Source organism: Ischnura elegans, chromosome 1, assembly GCF_921293095.1.
Source record: "Ischnura elegans chromosome 1, ioIscEleg1.1, whole genome shotgun sequence".
Classification (NCBI taxonomy): domain Eukaryota; kingdom Metazoa; phylum Arthropoda; class Insecta; order Odonata; family Coenagrionidae; genus Ischnura; species Ischnura elegans.
In genome coordinates, this window is record NC_060246.1 from 8,104,973 (window position 1) to 8,118,347 (window position 13,375).

The 13,375-nt window shown below is 41.7% G+C and overlaps 1 protein-coding gene across 1 annotated transcript in view; it reads left to right on the top strand.

The window, feature by feature from the left end:
- LOC124154268 (protein sickie) overlaps positions 1 to 13,375 on the top strand; it is a 1,153,386-nt gene that overhangs the window by 707,567 nt on the left and 432,444 nt on the right. The gene's annotated exons all lie outside the window — the stretch shown is intronic.

Consider the following 13,375-nt stretch of genomic DNA (forward strand, 5'->3'; position numbering starts at 1 on the left):
GCTGAACACTTTTATTCAAAGAGGGTACAGTATTTGATTTGTATTTGAAGACTACAGTATTCAATGCCCCTCCATCGTGGATACTGCTAATATTGACTCAGGTTTTCCCGGTGTTTCATTAGCGTTGTAGAATTTGGAAGTTGTGTTTACCCTTGCACTGACAATGCTTCAGTGTGCACTTTATGCCCAGTGTGCGCTATGTGATGCTAGAGGGAGGAATTGTGGGCAGTGAGGTGGTGTTAAATTTGGCATACTCGGTTAGCAGCCAGTTATTGAATGGCTTTAATTATTTCAAAGTATTGTGAGTGAATCAGGACTTAAATGTTTGAAAGATATCGGATGAATCCAAAAATAGGCATGAGAGATTTGGATGTGGTGGATGAATGTTTCACGGGTTCCCACTAGGTGAGCTGTTCTCTCGGAGCCGATGTTTCAATGGCCAACTCCACCATCATTGGATCCTGGAATTATTATAGCCTTAAAATAAGCCTGTCGAAAGGAATTTTTAACGCTCTTCTGGATTAAAACGATTTTTCTAATGGATTTTGTCAAGTCTTCCTTCGAGTTACGAATTTTTCTTACTCTTTTCAGTCAAAGTCATATTGAGGAGCTTCGTGGAAGGTTGTCGTGCATTGCATTACTTTTTCTCAGGGAGTCTGCTTTAATTCATCTTTACAGTTCATCCGGTTCCATCATTTCATTCGGCTCAGGTTTCTCTCGTCAATCGATTTGGCTTCCACACCCTTAGGGTCAAGGATCCCTTGAGGGTCGAGGTTCAGCTTGAGGAACTGGGCAGGCATGTGAAGCCAAAACAAACCAACAAATAATAAATATCCGCGTGCCATGTCAACGGCCCGAGTCATCCCGAAAGGGAGGGTAAAGAGCATCATCGTCATCATGGGTCAACAATCCTAGGATTGGTTTGACGCAGCTCTCCACTCAGTTCTCCATTCAGCCAATCTTTTCACACCTACGTATTTCTTCTCCTTCACATCCTTCTTTACTTGTTCCATATATTTTGTTCGATGTCTTCCTTTTCCGTTCTTGCCTTCCACTTGTCCTTCGACGATTGTCTTCATCAAGCCATCATGTCTCAAGATGTGGCCTATGAGGTTGTTCTGTCTTCTTATTAAAGTTTTCACGAGGCTTCTCTTCTCTCCTACTCTTCTTAGGACTTCCTTGTTACTAACTCGGTCGATCCATTTGATCTTCATCATTCTTCTGTAGCACCACATTTCAAAGGCCTCTATCCTTGCTTTCTCCTCTGCGGTCATTGTCCATGCCTCACTTCCGTATAGGAGCAAACTACAAATGTAGGTTCTTATAAATTGTTTCTTTACTTCCATATTTAAGTTTCCCGCTGTAAGCAGGTCTCTCTTTTGGTGGAATGTTCTCTTCGCCTGGGCTATTCTGCTGATGGTTTCTTTCTTCGTCCCTAGTTATCTAGCTTCCCAAATAACCGAATTCATCTACCTCTATCAGTTTTTGCTTCCCTATTTTAATGTAAGTCTTGACTTCTTTTAAAGAGCATGCAGATATCGAAATGGAGTCGCACAGATGCCGGAGAGATTGTTCGCCACACAATCCACGTCGAGGGCTGCTTTCTCCGTCTCACGCGCACTGTTGTTTTTTTTTTAAGTATCGCCTTCTCTCGGTGGGGCGTTCGCTTCTCTCGCTTCCTCTCTCGTCTTCGCTCTCTTCCGTTCCCGTGAGTCCCCGAGACACGCAATCAGCAGGGTGCGCACCGCTACTATTTTGTTTTATCCTCTCCCTCGTCGACATTCCCGCTGCTCTCGTCTCGAATCCGTCGACGATCATAAAAAAAACCATCGCGAAAGGTCTTCGCCCCGTGGCGGAATGAAACGGGAGAGAACTGAATGTGAAAACGTGTGTGTGTCACAATATTTGCGGGTTTATGTTCTTGAAAAATATGACCGTTGTGGTTTAGGGAGTGAAAATTAGGAAAAATTGCCGTTGCACAGATGATGAAGACAGGGGCTTTTCTATTACGAGCATAATGGCATGTGTTCTCGAAACTTGACCACTTCTTGTTCTTCCGAATTCTCATTCGTTGAAATCACTCCCAATTAAATATTTAAGACGGTTTACTCTATCGATATTCTATAAGTTAATACTTTGAATTTGTTATGTGAAAATTCTGCTGCTTACGAGGTAAGTCCTTGATTATTCGTGGTGTATTGTTATGAATCATTGTTACGCTTCAAGACGGTGTGTCCTGGCTAAAGCGATATATGAAATGACGTCAATACGATCGCCTGCCAACGCAAACCATTTTGTTGAGATGTCCCCCTTCATCCAAACCTTGAAGCTTCTATATGTCTGGCAATTTTCCGAGTGCAAACAAGTTTTCTCGAGGATGTGAATTTTTTAATGTCCCATATAATTGGAAGTTCGTATAATTTACAAAAAGTAGTAAAAAAAGGCAAATAAACCCTCATTCAGCCATTGTTGCATTCCACATTACACTTTCGTGCACTGTTTTTAAATTAGTGTTTTTTCATCGCCTTACCTTCTTCGTAATTATCAATCGAAATTATCCATATACTTCGTTCCTTATTTTTAGCTTAGGTGGCGGTAGAATTATAAAATTAAGGCTTGAAAGAAATATATTTTTATGGAATATATTTATTGTGCTTTTCGTACGTTCAGTTTATAAACAATTAGAGCATGGCATGTCGTAGTTCATAATTTTCTGGTATCATTTCCTCGAAAATATTAAGAATTCACGCGAGTACTTCCATATCGTGGAATTGAAACGGAAGCAGTAAAAATGGAGAATTCATTCCTCTCATTCGCCATTCGCTCACTCTCTCTTCATTCCCTCCTTCGTTTCGCCCTCTATCTTTCATATCCTTCGCCTTTTCTCTCCCCTCCCTCCTGGAAATAATATTCCTCTCCCCGGCTATGTATTTGTTCAATCTCTCGCTGTCTCAATCACGCATTCCGCTTCAGGGACACTGGGTCGTGTTTGCCGTCTCGTATGCGCGTGTGTGCAAAGTCCAAGACATCGAGATCAGCTTAATCTCCAGGGAAACCGCTGGGAGAGCCGCGTGCTAATCCCTTCCCTCCCATTGGAACGTTGCTATGGAGCCAAGGGAGGGGGAGGGGGAATGGAGTGGAGTGGGCACCCCTCCCCTCCCCTCTCCTCATAAGCTTTCCCCTCCCCTTCTCTCTCATTTCGCTTCCAACAGCGTAAGCGACGATTTAAGAGAGCCTACCTTTTCAGTTTTCGAATGCTGTCTCAAAAGTTGAGAGTTGATGTTGAACAATTTTTATTTCAGAAATAATAGCCATGTTTTCATTCAATTTGATTCTATAACTAATTTATATATACACCTATATTTATTCCTTCTTGCGTCCCATAAATTGATGAATCGAAGCTGCAAATGAGCGTAAGCTAAATCGATGGCTCTGTGTTTAAATTGAAAATTGAGAGTAAACGAGCTGTGGTTCGTTTTTCACTCCGAAATCATTATACTCGTCAAGATCAATTATATCCTATTCTAAATCTCAATGCCATTCTTGTTTTGGCTTCGCTTCTATGCATTACAGTTCTCTTAGCGATGGTTTCAAGGTTTTCTTCTTGTCGTTTATGCCAGTGTGATATTTGCCATACTGGCTGTACTTGAATTTTATTTTCCTGAGCCGTATTACTTGAGTATTTGTTTTTTTGCGAGTTTACGGATGGAGATAAATTATTTCATATCCAAGGTCTATCAATGCATGACTAAGCATTGCTGAGTATGATTAATGGGTAAGTATTGCAAAAAAATTACATGGGGAAAAAATTGGATCTTTACATCCAAAAATTATCTTAGAAAACTCGTGTTAACATTTATTATTTAGCAACATTGATTTTACTCACTCAGACGACAAATAAGGGAATAAAAGAGGATTGCTGTTAGGAAACTAATTTAGCTGGAAAGTAAAGCATCCACTTCCACGGAAATGTACTTAAAGTTGCAAACGTGATTGCGATAAATTAATTCGGGGCATGTCGTTCAAATAGGGTGAAATATGATTAGTTTTCAAAGAGGAATGTTTGGGCTAATACCTAACTATATGAATTATTCTCTTTGAACCATCTGCGTCTGAGCCTCAGGAGCTGCGTCTCATTTCTTCGTTGAGTTGTTCCTCATAGCGTTCAAATGCCGAATGAAATTCCTATTAACTTTTTTTATATATTTGACAATATCCGTTTTTACTTCGTGTAATTTTTTTTATTATATTCATATGTCCATTTAATATATCCATATATTCGCACTTTTTCTCTAAATTTTAGCCAAAATCAAACGTAAGCTTCCTATGCCAACTCATCCGTCCTTAGTATTTTTTTAAATTTATGTATAATTAATTTACAAACACTAGGTATGTTATTTTGTTAAATTTATTTATATTTCCATGGATTTTTTGTCTTATATTAACTTTGATTAATTTGTATTAACAAAACAAATAGTAATAGTATTTTAAACAGGTTTTTTCATCATTATTTATTTAAAAAAACAGGCTTAACTACGTCCGAACAATAATGTAACAAAAACAGACAAGTATTCTGTAATGTTCTCATGATTTCGCTTAGCGGTGAAAGATGTTGCTCAAATATTAAAATTATAATTTTGAATCTTATTGATCTCATATCATCACTATCCCTAGCCAGTTGACAGGCATTAGTGTTTTGTTTGCTCGATAGTTTTTTAATTGCATTCCTTGTGATTTCCTTAATGCTATTCGCTGTACCCATCGCTGTGGTAATGGCGGGATTGTTCCCTGAATTTAGAGTAATGGTGTGTGTGCTTTGGTGATAATATTCCGCGATGGAATGTTGTCGCCTTCCATTCGTGAAATGCGAGGCGCTGAAACAAGCAACTGCCCCCCCGCCCCCCACTTCTCCCTCGTCTCCCTCGGCTGCGTTGGGGTGGGGTCGCGCCTCCCCCAATCCCACCTAGCGTACGACGACCCCTGACGCGCCACCACCCTCCACCCCCCCTCAACCCTCTCCTCTCAATAATATCACTGTGTATTTCCCATCCTCCTTTCTTACGGCCCTGTTGTATGGATGGAAGGAAATGCAGCAAATGCATGGGTCAAATCTAGCCAAAAGTCTTTCAGCATCCCCGCGCCTAAGTTCGAGCAGGGAAAGGTATCCCAAGGGAAGGGAAATAGCGAACCGTCCTAACTGTGCGCTCCATACCCTCAGCACGGTAAGCCGGACTGAGCCCTAGCCTCACCTGTCCGGAAAAAAATTCTTTTTCTTGTGCTCTAGTGTGAGAGTTCGTTTGAGTGAAATTTGTGTAAGGATTGGCAAAAATGAGGAAATCCAACGGCATATTTCAGCCCCCACTCGTCTTCTCTAATTACAATTCTGGGATTTTTCTGCAACTGCCCTCCGCTTTATCCGGTCTTGAGGCAATTTTTTCACTTCTCTGTACGATTGGCATCCAAGGTCCTTGACCCTCATTAAAATGTAAAGAATTGGCCGCGAAGAGATATAGAGGGAAACGTTTCTTTAGTTTCTAGTGTATTTTTTTATCATCCCTCTTTTGGCCGAAGGAGCTACAAGTTTTATCTGAGCACTATTCATCGAATTCATTTTTTAATTTGCGTAAACAAAGAGCAAAAGAATATAATGTGTCTGCACGGCGTTTTAGTGGATCTCTGGAGCTGAAAGTTCACGCGAATGCTTAAAGTTCAGAGTCATACCGTTTTTTGAGGTGATAGTAAATTTCCGTTGGTCTTCCCATAAAGGCAATCGAAATTTGAAGAAATGATCCGATAGATCCGTCGAAGCAAGGAGTTGAATCTATTCCTCCTTGTTCGTTTCCCATCTTGCCCCTCCTCCTCCTCCACCAATCGATAGCCCCGTCGAAAGGGACAAGGAGTGGGGGTTGGGAGGGAGGGAGGGGGGGGGGCGCTTTGGGGTGAACCTCAGTGAGGGTGGGGGTGGAAATTAGCATGGCGGGTCGCACTCTATGCGCGCAAAGCATTCAATCCTCTCCACGAACGACATTTCTCGTGAAGTTGTGTATCCATGTATTATTTGCCATTATTACTGTAAAATGGTCGTAATGGTAGACGTAGATTTGCATGGGGATGAAGGAAGGGAATTTGTGAATCTTACTCCTCAAATAACCAAATTCATCATCCCCAACTCTATCATTCATTCCCAACTCTATCATTTTTTGCTTCTCTATTACAATGTTGGTCTCGACTTCTTCTCTTCTGCTGCATACTAATACCGTGGTTTTCTTCGTGCTTATTTTCAGATGATATTTACCCATTACCCTACCCATATTAAACAATATTTTTCAAATCCTTCTCTGTTTCTGCTTTAACGGCTATGTCATCGGCAAATCTTAGCATGCTAATTTTTTCTCCACGGATATTCACTCCTAATGCCTTTCCTTTGATTTCATTAATTGCTTTCTCAATGTAAACGTTGAAAATTACGGGTAACAATGCACAGCCTTGTCTCACTCTTTTCCTAATGCTTGCTTCTTCACAGCTGGGCCCTGTTTTTATCACCGCTACTTAGTTTTTAAATAAACTGTGGATGATTCTTCTGTCATTGTAAAGAACCCCAATTTCCTTTAGGATTTCAATCATTGTGCTCCAATCCTCATTTTCAAATGCCTTCTCTAAGTCCACGAACGCAACGAACGCTGGCTTGTTCTTTTCCATTCTCTTCTCTATCAGCAGCCTGAGGGCCAATATTGCTTCCCTTGTGCCTTTGTTTTTCTGAATCCGAATTGGACTCTTCTGCTCTTCGTTATATTATTCTACAGATGATCCTTGTCAGTAGGGGCTAGATACCCCCAGTTGGTAAATTTGTACGACTCAAGGACCATCGTACTCTCCCTCGTAGCTTCCGCACCTTGGCTAGCCTTCAACCCCTTCTGACTCAATGAATGTGGGCTCATTCTCTCCCTGTATATGCACCTGACGAGGTCGCACAGGGACGAAACTGGTTGTTACCAAAATCATATGTGAAATTTACTGAGTTTTTTAATTAACATGAAGCAATTTCACCAAGTCACGCCTCAATTCATCAATTTTGTAAATCTTTTTTTCCTCCCGACGAAAACTTGAATAGAGTGGAGATTTGAATCCGCTAGCTATTCCTAATTTTTTCGGACTCGTCCCTCTTATCTGCAATCTAACTACTCTCCCCCTTTGAGCTCCGCTGGAAACGGCAGTCAATGAAAATGCACATCCGTAACCTCTAGACATGAACTTGGTTGGTCCTCGGAATTTTCTTACATTCCCTTTATCTCTCGTTCAATTGTAGTCTCTGTAATGCTCCCACACATATCGTGTTCAGAAGGTGAAATAGAAAGTACACGAACGGAAATGGAATTCCCATTTCGCATTGTTCAGTTTTTGCTTGCCTTGAGAAAAAAGGGGATTGGCCGAGAAAGTAAAATACTCCGTAAAGAAACGAGAAGAATGAGGAAGGTGTGAAATATAAAAGGGTCGAGTGAAAAGTGTACGCTCATCTAATGTCACCCCTGCGTTTGGGAGACGTTCGCTCAGCTTACCTTATCCCTCTTCACTTCGACCCTTACATTAAAAAAAAAATGAAAAGCGATTAGTGCGTAGTGGCGTAAGGCAGTCCCGTTTTCCCTTGGCACGTGTGAGTGCCTACGTGTGTTATCACGCCTCGAATGAATGGCAATGCCGTGAGAAATATGAAAGGGAGGGCGAGCAGAGAAGTCGCGTCAAGGGAGCGAGCACCTCCCTCTGTGCAAGGGATGGAAGGAAATGGCGGGCCCGCGTGACTCTACCACATCCTCAAATGCTGTGTGTGTGTGTCTAGGGTTTATAGTGTCAGTCTCCACAGTCACGAAAAAAAGTGAAATAATTCGGGCCGATAAAGTATCAGCTATTCTAACCTCGATTTCTTTATAATTAGGAAAATAATATTTTTTCATCCCCTTTTGTTTCAAATTTTTGTATCCAGTTCTGAGTCAGCCATAGCAGTAGCTTATAAGAATGTAAAGAAATTGACTCTGGTGATTCTGATGTAGACAACATATATCTGTTTTAGAATGATAACTTGCGAGAACCATTGCTTTTTTGTGGAAGAAAACTTTTGCTGGACTTAAATTCGTTACAAGTTTGTAGAATTTTATGGTCCATATTTTATTTTCAATAATTGAGTCAGTAATGTATTTTTCTGTATTTTGTTTTGTATGCAACTTGATGCTGTCAGCATAGCTGCAATTTTTTAAAATAATTGTCGTATGCAAATTATAAGTCATCAGTTGCAAATGGCGCATGTCTTGGATGAGTCTGTTTCTTGCCGTGAATTCTGGCATTGGAATAATCCCTCCCCAAACCTCCCACCCCCCCCCCCCTCAATGAGCAAAAACAAAAAATCCGAGGGCAGACATTGTCCTCCCTTTTACCCATTCAGCCACCCCTCCCACAGCCATCCTTTGGGGCGAGTTCTAGAAGAAATAGCCATAAATTAGGATTAAGGATAAAGTTGAAATCACAGCTCCGGGGAGTTATTAGAAAAAAAAGCGTTGAGTGGACGCTATCTATCAATCTTCTGCTGAACTAAGACAGCAAAATGCCGCAAATAAGGAAGTATTGAAATGAAATATGTAGTCGTTTCTTTGCCGCTTGGGTGGTCGATTTCTTTTTCAGACTTTACTCATCAATTCCCCAACATATCCTCGTTATGTTTCATTCCCTGGTGTCTTCTTCCACAATCCATTGTTATAACAAACAAAACACGGATGCAAATCGGATGAAAGGAATGAATACGACACTCATTGTGCGTTCCAATTTTTTCACTGCTAAGTTTCCCGTCAACCAACCGAATCGCAATTGCTAATTGTTGAGATAATTTCACCACAGCCCGCTTTTGCTCTTTTTCTTTGAATGACCGCGTTGAAGTGGCCACCCTGGAATTTCACGATAAGTTCTCCTATCGGATAATTTTTCAATTGAAGCGGCCCTCTAGCGGTTCGTTTCCACACCTCCATTCCTCTAGCCTGCAACCCCTCTCACTCGCCTTGTGGCTTTGTTGAGCTTTGTGTTCGTGCCTTATTTTGGTTTGTCTTTTACTTAATTGTGTTATCGTGGGACACCCAGAGATTCATCTCCATGAGGTCACCGCTGAAGAATACCGGTACGAATTTTCATGTACCTACACGCCGTTTTGACACAATCGCTTCGTGTAAACCGTGTATATGTGAGGCGAAAATGTTCATTGGTTCCCCGCTACAAAGTGATATAATACCGTAGGTAGCTGGGCCAGTCACGCCCCTCCCTGATGATATTTTATAATTTCACTTATTAACTGCTTAAATAACTAATTAATACTTGAATACATTTGTTATTTTTCAGCAAGCTCTTGCACCAAAATGTACAGATTTTTAATAAAAACACTACGCATTGCAACTCATAGAGTCGCCTTCAAGTTTTAGATAAATTACTGAAAGGGGGAAAGTGCCACAAATGAATCCTAAGATTGTTTTGACGTAGCTCTCTCCACTCCGCTCTCCTTTATCGTATTTTCTCATTTCCTCTCTTTTTAATGCTTAACTTCTGTGTATTTGCATCTCCTTCAGGGCTGTGCTTTGCATTGTCCCCCTCCTTTTACCCTTCGAAGGCTGTCACCCTCAGACCATCCCACCCCATAATATGGCAAGGGTTCCCACTCAACCGTGAAAACCTTTAAACCGTGAATAAGCCGCGAATTTCGTCTACCGTGCAAAAAACTGGAAATAGCCGTGAAATTCGTCGTAAAGCCTTAAAAACCTCTCAAACTTGATTGTAGATCTACGATTGACGGATTGAAAGAAAAATCGATATGTCGATCATTATTTCAAGGTCAGTCACTCGCAGACACTGTCCACGCATATATCTGCACTCGTATATTCGAAGTGCAAATATTGGTCCGTGTGTCATGACGACACCCAGACCTTAAGGCTGTGATTGGAAGACCTTTAACCAAATTGATCATTAATCCTGGCGAGAAATCAGACACCTCTTCACTTCCCTGTCACCCTCCATTTTCTCACTCACAACCTTTAGCCGGCCCTAAATTTTACTTACGATAGGCGACGTCATAAGAGCACTTTCATTGCTGCGTGTGCATTCCTGGCGTTTATTGCGTTTGCTATATTTTTAGTTAACGTGCGGCCAGTGATTTTTATGTGATCAATATTTCTTCTTAAATTGGCTTGTCAACAGACTGTGAATTGGACGCAATGTAGACCGTGAAAACGTGGAAAAAACCATGAGTTTTATGATTTAGTTAGTGTGGGAACCCTGATGGCCGATCAAGCCGCTCCGTCTTCTTCTCCGCGTTTTCCCACCTCTCTCCTCCCACTCTTCTCACGACTTCCTTCTTTCCTGCACGTCTTATTTTGATGCTCTGAATCTTTGTTTCTCATTGCTCTCAACCCCTTGGTTTTCAGAATGAAGTATAGCTTCGAGATAGGTTGTAGTCGTGCTATGCGCCCCTCCCGCTGGTACCATGTGCTACCGTCCACGTGGCGCTGCATATCACCATCATCTGCTCCCCCTCCCAACCATCCCTTTCTTCCTTCAATTCCCTCCTTAATCGGAGAGCAGAGAAGAATCATCGCAGCCACGCGCACATCCACGTGGTCTTTTTCTCAAAGCGTGCCCTGTTAGTGTTGCTCTCTCAGCCACGACTTTGCGTGTTTAAGATTTTGCGTGGAGCTGAGAGATAGGCCGACCGTATCTTCACCGCGGACTGCACTGCTCAGCGGAAAAACCGTAACAAAATAGCCAATCACTCCTGAAGCAAAGATGAAAAATAAGGAGACATTTCGAGAATAGAGGTGTCCAGGTGAAGGCGAGTGTTGCCAAGAGTAGTATCCTGAAGACGCGCAACCCGCTAGCCTCGGATGCCCAGATGGTCACCCAAATCGGGCGCACGACAGCAGCGCTGCGGCGTGGATGAGCTGCTCCCCGCCACCTTCGTCCCCGTCGCCCTCCTCCTCCGCCGCTGTTTACGGCCTCGTAAAACTTCCTCCATCGCACTCGTCTTGGGCCTATCTTCCCTCTCCACCCTCTTTTCGCCTCTCTCGCCCTTGCCAACCCTCAGGCATCAGGCGCCCGTGGAATTTCTCGGAACGGAATGAATAGAGAGGAGAAAGGGGGATGAGGAAGATCCAAAATCCGTTTACCATTAAGCCTGGGTTTATGAAAAAAGGGCGGAGCGGAAAAAACGCTCCAGTGTCCCGCCTCGGTAAAATGAACCTCACGGAAATTGCAGACAGACAAATTGATCTCATTTGCGAACGTTGTGTTTTTTTTGTGGATTCTTGAGCTTTAGATCTCGAAGTTAATGATCCACGTTAATATTTTTCTTTGTTTAGAGGTGATAGGGAGGAGTGATAAGGGTAGGTGTTGCACGTTCAATAATTCAGTAATTTTATAACGTACTTGCGTGGACCTGTTTTGGAGGGGTCATCGATTAATATTCATCCTGGATCCATAGATTGGCGTCGCTGTTGTTTAGTGCATGATTTTTCCCTAAAGTCCGCTACGTAATTCCCTACGAACCATCTTGTGGGTTTTGGGAGTGGGGTGTGCACCGTGAAATACGCTACGGGTGCACTTTACGGATTTTTAGGGAAGTAATAAATTGAGGAAAAAATAACATACAGAGCAGATGCACTGTGCTAGTGCTACCCCTCTATTACAATAATGATCCCATTCCGCCATTGTGGTGATTTCTAAGTGCCAGAGGTCGTCATTCTATGTCCCACCTGCGTCTCTTTAGTATGGCTTTACTCTTTTGCCGTGTCCTATCGGGTAGATGAGTGTGAAATCTCGCTGTTTGCTTTTCCTGTTTTTCTCACTTTGAGGCGGCCAGCTGCATCAACCAACCCCACTCCCTCCATTTCCTTTTCCTCTCCGAGCACCCCCTCCCCTTTGTATCATCTCCCTCCCCCTCTCCTCCCCTCCCACTCCCAGGGTGTGCCCCTCTCCCGCTTATGCTGCGACGCGAATAATAGTGCCCGTCTTGGCATTCCCCGAGAGTGAAAAACCATCCCTCGATCCCTCATGAATAAAAACGTATTCGCTATTTTCTGTGCTGCCCTCACAGAATTCCTCTCTTGAACCGCATCAGTGGTATTCAAATTCCATTTTCCACCTCCAGCATTACTCTAATTCCTTCATTTTCATAAAATAAAATAATCAGGAAATTATGACACTTGATACAGTTCAACTTTTTCGTTGTGTATCTTTTTTAGATTTGGAGAATCAAATTTCGGGACAGAAAGTTTTCTATGTTGTGTTATCTTGATGAAGAATTATATTTATTTGTTTTCAAATGTGCTCTGTTGCAATTAGACCTGTTTTTTACTTGTCATAATTATTTAATTTTCTTATTTAAATGAAATGGAATGAATGAGTCTATTTTCCAACGTGACTCTGAAGGAATAATTTATAAAATTTTCTTGATGCTGTTCTTAAAGTAGGTATTATGGAATAGCTGCATAAATGTTGAGCGTAAAATTCACTAAAGTATGTATGGTACTTATGTCCGCTATATTAATGAATATTAAAAATTGGTAATTTTTCCTAAAATTATGAATTTTAGATGATAATATAAACATTTCCCTTAAGACTGGTGCTTTTAATAGTCATAGTTATCAGCCCAGAATCAATATATTTTTTTCAACTTATTCAATTTCAAGTACCTAAAGCAATTTTAGGTTTCATAGAGTAAATTTTATTCATTCTTATCTCATCGAAGAAGTTGCCACCCACGAACATGTTCCCCTCACTCCTTGCTTAAAGCGCTTATTTGAAATACTCTATTTTTTCACAATGAACATACCACCTGAAATGTTTCCGTTGCGACCGCTATTAAAATAACCCTGTACGGTCTGCTTTTTCATCTCGTGTACTGCAGGTTTTTGTTTGCTGGAGAGCAAATCGGCGTGGGGTACCTCAAGACGTGGGCGGAAAAAATATTTTCCCCCACGAAAGATCCCTTTTTTGTCTTCTTCAGTGTACTCGTCGAAAGTATACAGCCTTGCCTTAAAAGGTGGCGAGGAAGCCACTATTGCAATATTCACACGAGATGTTGACGTAGCTAAGGGCGAAAAAAATTCAGATTTTGTATCTCTACGTATCCTCGGTACTTTCTGTACACATGATACGAAGATAGCGGTTGAATAGAAAGGGTAAATCCTGTGTTAGCTGGGGTGTCAAGTTCATATTTTTACTGTTCTACTTTTACGAGTATGCCAAAGACAGATTGTTTTCAGCGTGCGTCCAAAGCATTTAAATTGGAGGTTGCTATGTGTCATCGATATGAGTTCGAACAAAAATCGAATTCCTTTCGAGTTTCTCCTCC